The following is a 7,986-nucleotide window of genomic DNA, read 5'->3' as shown; positions in this document are numbered from 1 at the left end:
GATTTCATATGCAAGTTTCTTACAATTTAGGTTGAGAGGAAGGACAAAATTTATCCAAAAGAAGTAGTCTCCAAAAGTGGAATAGGTTCCCTTTAACTTAATTAGCTTCAACCCCCAGTAGAGTTTAAGAAAAGAATGAATAATCGTTTGTTAGATATGGTGAAGATGTGATTGTTTTGGGGGTAATGACTGGACTAGACTACATGCCCACTGATGTCCCTTTTCACTCTTAAATGATCTGATTCTCTAATTCCCAATGTCAGCAAACATTACTCATTCCTGGTATCTGAACTTTTAAATAACCTTTTAACAAAACTTTCTACCTATAAGCTCTCTTTCTCCTAGAAGCTACTGTTAATGAATCTTCCTAATTCATCAGTATGATATCACTCCTCTGTCAAAAGCTTTCAAAGGATGCCCATTTTTACCAAATAAAATAATTGTTTTAATCCTGTTGCTTAGCACAATGTGAATGTTTAATGAATGATTTTTTTTCATTCATTTGATCCATTTTTTTAATGTTGGTATTCAAGGTCTTACTCAATCTGGCACCAATACAACTTTTGAAATTTATTTCATGCAGAGGACTTCTGGGGGCAGAGCCAAAATGGTAGAATAGAGGAAGCACTCAGTTGAGCTCACCCAACATTCAATTCCAAACAACTTTAAATGCTTTAACTCACATTCTGGAGTAGCAGAGCCAAAAAAGGATCTGGATGAGATAACTTCAGCCCAAGACAACTGACGAGGTTACACATGAGAGACACTGGCTGGAAGCCTGCATGGATACAACACTAATGATAGAACAAGATAGTGGAGAGAAAAGCAGCAACAATTTTAGGAGCTCTCAAACCAGAGGTGCTAAGGAGACCTTGAAAATGATCAAACAGAGATGACAGGGGACCCCACCATAGCATTATATACAGGACCAGACACTGACTGGTAACTTCATTGTCTATAGCCATTTCTGGGTTCGAGAGTGTTGTTCAGTTTAAGAGTGGAGAGGAGTACTTTCAGTCAAGAGGGAGCAGGGGCTCTGAGTAACAGTAACATTCCCAGTCCCAAGGGAGCTGGGACACTGAGGAACACTATGTATTGCAGTATCAAGAGATTAGGTGCCCTTCCTAAGTAAAGACCAGAGTAAAGACCAGGAGAGTAGTGCCTATACCTCTTCCCAGATCACACCTACTTGGAGCACTGAAAATCCTTAGATGTTTCTCTGAAAATAGTAGTGCAAGGAAGCCTGAAGCATGGAACACCCACTTCTCCCTCCATGCTGGAAATCGTGCTCAACTTTATCATGAAATTCAAAGTCAAGAAAAAGGCTTCAAAAGTGAGCAAACAATTTTTTTAAAAAAGCTACTATGATGACAGAGAAGATCACACAAACTCAAAAGAAAATGATGTTAGAACAATTAAAAGCAAAGCTTCCAAAGGCAAAAAAAAAAAATTACCTGGACATAAGTCCAAGAAGAATTCCTGAATAGTTAAAAATGATATTCAAAATCAAATGAGTAGTGAAAGAAAAATTAAATAAAGAAATGAAAGTGAGGGAAGAAAATTATGAAGAGACAACTAACAGCTTGTTAAAGACAAACAAAATACTGAAGAAAAATACCTTAAAAGCAGAATTGGACAAATGGAAAAGAGATACAAATATCACCAATGAAAATCACTGCTTAAGAAGCAGAATTGGCCAAGTGGAAAAAGTACAGAAGCTCACTGAAGATAATAAATTCCTTAAAAATTAGAGAGAAAAGGCTAATGACTCTATGATGCATGGAGAAACAAAAACAAAGTAAACAGAATGAAGAAATGAAGGAGAATATGTAAAATATCTTATCAGGAAAAAAAATAACTAAGGCAGAAAATAAATCAGAGAGAAATCATTTAAGAATTACTGGACTACCTAAAAGCTGAGATCAAAGAAAGAGCCTCAACATCATATCTCAAGAAACTGTAAAGAAATACTGCCCTAGAGGTTAAAATGGATTGGCAATAATCCACTGATCACCACCTGAAAGAAATACCAAAATTGAAACCATGAGATCACAACCAGAATGACAAAAAAATTTAATAGCTAACATGTTAAAGGAGTAGAAGGTTTCGAATATGATATTCCAGAAGGCAAAGGAAATAGAATTAAACCCAAAAATAACTTGTCCAGTAAAATTGAATATTTAATAACAAAAATAATAATAAAGTTTCTTCAAAGAAAAAAAGGATATTTAATAAAATAGGGAGTTTTCAAGCATCCTGATGAAAGACTCTAGAGCTGAAAAAATCTGACTTTCAAATACAAGACTCAAGAGAAGCATAAAAAAGTAAACATGAAAAGGGACTTAATAAGGTAAAACTGTTTATATTCCTACAAGGGAAAATTATCGATGGATAAATAGATAACTTTTAAGAATTTCATCATTATTAGGGCAGTTAGAAGGATTCTATATAGACAGAGGGTCAGTTATGTTGGGATGATAGAAAGGGAAAAAAGGATGGCTGAGAAAAGGGGATGAACTGGGACAAAGAATAAGGGTTTAGGAGGATTGGGGAAAATTATTTCACATAAAAGAGGCACAAAAAAACCTTTTACAGAGAAGGGAAAAGTGGTGCAGGACAAGCAATGCTTCATTCTCATTCTCATCTAAATTGGTTCAAAGAGGGGTGAAAATACACACATGCACACACACACACACACACACACACACACACTCAATTAGGTATAGAAATCTATCTTACCCAACAGGAAGAAAAAGGGATAAGAGAAAGCAAAGAGTGATAAAAAAAAAGAGGGCAATTAAAAAATGCAGTGCTCAGAAGTAAGACAGATTTTACAGGAGGGACAGGAGACAGAGGGAGAGACAGAGATGGAGAGGCAGAGCAGCAGAGAGACTGAGACAGAGGGACAGAGAGAAGAATAAACAAAAGAAAATGAAATAGAGGGAAATGTACAGTTAGTAATAATAACTGAGAAAATGGGATGAACCCTCCCATAAAGTGGAAGCAGATAGTGGAATGGATTAGAAAACAGAATCCAACAATATGTTTTTTTTACACGAAACAACCTTGGTACAGAGAGACAGATATAGAGTTGAAACAGGGAGCTGGAGTAGAATCCATTATGCATCATCTTGAAGTGGAAAAAAAAAGAGGTAGGGGCAGCACTCATGATTTCAGACAAAGCAAAAATATACCTAATTAAAAGAGATAAACAGAGAAACTACATTTTGTTAAAAGTCACTAAAACAACGACATCATAACAATACTGCACATTAAATCTAACCATAAAATAAGAAAGAAGTTAAGGAAATGAATAGAATCTTAGAAAAGTTAGATATGATAGACCTTTAGAGAAAACTGAATGGGAATAGAAAAGAGTATACCTTTTTCTCAGCTATATATGGTAACTTCACACACCAAAAATAATCATATATTAGGGCATAAAAACTTCACAACTAAATGCAGAAAAGAACTATTAAACTCACCTTTCCCAGACCATAATACAATATAAATTATACTTAAAAATGAGCCATGGAAGCATAGATTAAAATTTAATTGGAAACTAAATAATCTAATCCCAAATAATGAATGGATGAAAGAAGAAATCATAGAAACAATCAATAGTTTCATTAACAATGACAACAATAAGACAACCTCCCAGAATTTGTGGGATGCAGCCAAAGCAGTACTTAGGAGAAAATTTCTGTCTCTAAATTCATACAACAGTAAAGATTAAAAAAAAAAGAACAGATCAATATTTTGGACATAAACTAAAAAAAAACTAAAAAACCAACAAATTTTAAATCCCCAATTAAATACCAAAATGAGATTAACAAACTTTAGAGTAAAAAAAAAAAACAAAACACTAGCCTAATAAATAACACCAGGATCTAGTTTTATGAAAAATAATCAGTAGAAAGATAAACCATCAGTTAATGTCATTTAAAAAAAAGAAAAATATCAAAATACCAGTATCAAAAATAAAAAGAATGCATCAGCAATGAAGGTGAAATTAAAGTAATTATTTGCAACTATTTTACTTAATTATATGCCAGTAAAACTCACAATCCAAGTGAAATGGATGAATATTTTCAAAAAATAAACTGCCCAGATTAACAGAAGAGGAAATAGAATAGTAAAATAAACCTATTTTAGAAAAAGAAATTGAACAAGAAATAAATGAATTTCCCAGGGGGAAAATACAGAAGCAGATGGATTTGCAAGTGAATTCTACCAAACATTTAGGGAAAAATTAATCCTAATACTAAATAAATCACTTGAAGACAACAGGTAAAGAAATGTTAATGCTTTTTTATGACAAAAATATGATAGAAAGAGCAAAAAGAGAGAAAGAAAATTGCAGACCAATTTCCTTTCAATACAAAAAAATAGAAATAGATAAATACTAGCAAGATTACAGCAATATACCACAAAGATTATACACTATAACTGGGTGGGATTTATACCTGGAATGAAAACCTGTTTCAATATTAGGAAAAGACTATAAGCATAATTGACCATATGAATAACAAAACCAACAAAAATCATATGATTATCTCAACACATGAAGTAAAAGCTTTTAACAAAATGCATCACCCATTCCTATTAATAACACTAGAAAGCATAGGTATCAATGGATCCTTTCTTTAAATGATAAGCAGCATCTATTTAAAAACTAGTGCAAGCACTAATTTTAACAGGAATAAACTTGAAGTCTTCCCAATCAGGTCAGGGGTGAGACAGGGATATCCATTATCATACACACACATACATACAGAGAGAGAGAGAGAGAGAGAGAGAGAGAGAGAGAGAGAGAGAGAGAGAGAGAGAGAGAGAGAGAGAGAGACTTATGTATATAGATGTATTTTATTTTTATAGAATACTTAATTCTTTCAGGATAAATACTTTTTTTTTATCATTGAGAAGCAATCTCAACCGATGCATATGTAGATTTTCCTCCCCTAGTTATCCTGCTTCATAATAAAGAAATGAAACCATGTTCCATTTCAGAAGTAAAATGTTACAAAATACTTACAAGAAAAGTTAAAAAGCAAAACTGCAAGTAATAACATGAAATTCACTCATTTCTGACAGATATCTACCTTACCCAATCCACAAGACTTCAAAAATAATAGTATAGATACTAAAATCCTGTCTAACTCATGCCTCCAAATAAAAAAGGAAATGGTGGTGATGGAGCATGGGGGAAGATAGTAGAGATGTGAAGGCACATTGCTGTTGAAGCTTGCCGGTCTACTCTGAATGACACATCTTTTTCTTCTGTGCAGTGAATTCTTAACCAAAAGTGTATAACATTAAGACAATCCTTGCACTGAAGTTAGGAAATGTTCTAACAAAGTAAAAGTTGACTCTTCTGCACTCAGGTTCAATACATAAGAATCACTTCTTCTGTGAACCATGTTTTCCAATATGAATTTGTGGGATTAAAACTTCCCCTGGCATCATAGGCTGTCACAGTAGCTCCTACATCTCTTTCATGAAGTCTTTTTATACATTATCCTTGGTTTGTACTGAAACAGGAGTAAAGGGGCCAGATTTAGGGACTGCTTTGGCAAAGGGTATAGTAGAATCCTCTGACTTTCTTTGGGGAATAGCAGTGGCTTCTTTCTTCTTTTGTTGAACACAGTGCAGTTGGAACAAATGTGGTAATTTCTACCTTGTGATTGGGGATTTGTGGTTCAGTACTGACGGTTGCTGTGGTGTTCTCAATAAACATTGCACTAATATTATCCACCTTAGTTCTCTAGATCTACTTGGGGGAGGCAGGTAAAACCCTTGGATTGGTCAAGGGAGCTAGCAGAAAAAGTCCAGGGGGAGCAGCACCAAATGGAGGTCCCAAAGGTAGGAGTATCATACCAGGACAAGGTGGAGGGATGCTTTGAGGAGCTGGGGCAGATAGCATCAATGGTGGTCCTCAGGAAATGGGGCTGGTGGTAGACCAGCAGGCCTGCCGTGTGGAGGACCAGAAGCTACAAGCTAAAGTAAAGGTTCTCAAAGACTAGATATTCCAACTGATCCTGGAAGTAGACCAGGAGGAAGGCCGGTGAATAGATAAATATTTTCAAAAAAATAGACCATAAAATGGTCATATTGGTGGAGCAGGTGATGGTCCAAAAGGGGGTGGGCCTAGAATGGAATATGCCTTGTTTTTGAGCAGGTGGAAAAGACCATGGAGATGGCTGCTATTGTTGGGAAGCAGGAGGTGATGATGCCTTCTCAGGAAGAGATTCTTCTTTGTTCTGCTGCTGTGTTGTAACTTCTGACTCAGAATCATCAGAAACCTTTTCATCCTCCTCTTGAAAGCTCCTCTACTTCTTGTTCTTCTTCAGGGATTTCCTGACCTAGCATTTGAAGTATCATAGATTGAAGAGATAGAAATTCCTTTATGGTTTTCTTTTTTCTCCATGATTTTAAAAGAACATCAGCAAATAGTACACTGAAACCTGGCTTTTTGTCCTCATGTGCTCTCTCTCTTCATCATCAGGATGTCTAAACTCCTCTTGTTCACTCTCTGTATCTGACCTGTCACTGTCACTGTTATAAGTGTTGTCATCATACTTATCTTGACCCATGTCTTCAGGATAACCTTTATCTTCACTGGTACAGGAAGTATCCTCGTAATCTCTGAAGTATAGAGTACAAAACTCTACAAAATATTCTCCTCTCATGAGGGGGATGAGTTCTAAGACAAAGCCTATTTTATTGCAAAACATCTACAGAATTTGGGAAGCAGATGGGCCAGGGGTGGGCCAGGAAGCTTTCTTCCAGGGAGGCAAACAGGAACACCATGTCCAAGAAGAGGAAGTATGGAAACTGCTTGGTAGGAGGTCCATAAGCAGAGGGTTTTTTGATAAAAAAGGTGGCAACGGGGATGTCTTGCATAAAGATTTAGGAGAATGAAGCAATGAGATGCTTTTCACTTCAACACACTGAGCAATCTTTGTAGCATCAAAGTATTGGCTAAGCTGGGTCTTCTTCTGCTTGTATTCTACTTCTAACTTTAAAAGTTCTTTATAGATACCTGGATTTTCCTTTTCATACAATCAGAGGATTTGCTCAAAAGTCTGACAAGGTTTGTTTTTTGTTGTTGCTGTTTGTTTCTCATCTTTTAGCAACTTCTATTTAGCTGTGGCTGCACTGGAGCCATCTTATCCAATTTCTCCCTGCCCCAGATGATTTCTTTGGGATCATTTATCTTTAGAACTGCAGCTAGTACCATCATTTGCTGTTTATTGTTCTTTTTAACTTCACTCTTCCAGGCTTCTTTTTGAACCTGGTCTATGGGGTCTGTGAATTTCTCATTCTTGGTGGACATGTAGATGTCTGCCCTGTTTTCATAGGTTATGTGGTTTAGTCAGTTAAGGAAGAAAAAAAAAAAACCTTTGTCATTCAAAGCAATATACCAAAAATAGTATCGGCAGATATCCAAGTGACTCTCTGACTTTGTAACTTCTACCAGCTCAAGTGAATCAGCAACCTGACCCACCAGAGGCCAGGATCATTTGGAATCCACCACTTTAACCTAGGCCAGGGGGCAGATCTCTCCCAAGAAGCTTCAAAAGGACCACTCAGGTGTCCTGAAGTGGACAAAGGATGAGTAAAAAGAAAAGAAGAGCCTTGAGATAGTCTCATAATCACCTTTTTGCTGCTCACTGGAAGTACCTCACAGAGTTCCATAACACAGGGGTTTGCAGACCTCTTCACTTTCCTCCTGGAAGGATGGGAATCTTCAGTTTTGCCCCTCTCCAGTCCTCTCCCTCACCTCACTTCTCTTTTCCAGGTGCTTAGCGAACATCTCAGCATTTCTGATTCCTGCAGCCATAGAGAGAGCTGAAAGGCTAGAGGAACTTCTGTTTCGGAATTCAAAGTCATTTTTCCACCCATGAATCCACAGTGCAGTCTGTAATATTATTCAGTATTGTATTAAAAATGCTAGCTATGTCAATAAGACAAGAAAAGAAACAA

At 36.2% G+C, this 7,986-nt stretch overlaps 1 pseudogene; it reads right to left on the bottom strand.

The window, feature by feature from the left end:
* Positions 1 to 6,106: 6,106 nt before the first annotated feature.
* Positions 6,107 to 7,336, bottom strand: LOC140507971 (WW domain-binding protein 11 pseudogene; annotated as a pseudogene).
* Between the last annotated feature and the right edge of the window lie 650 nt (positions 7,337 to 7,986).

The sequence above is a fragment of the Notamacropus eugenii genome, chromosome 5, assembly GCF_028372415.1.
Source record: "Notamacropus eugenii isolate mMacEug1 chromosome 5, mMacEug1.pri_v2, whole genome shotgun sequence".
NCBI classification, from domain to species: Eukaryota; Metazoa; Chordata; class Mammalia; order Diprotodontia; family Macropodidae; genus Notamacropus; species Notamacropus eugenii.
Note: the sequence above shows the minus strand (reverse complement) of the source record. Positions and strands in the feature narration are given on the sequence as shown.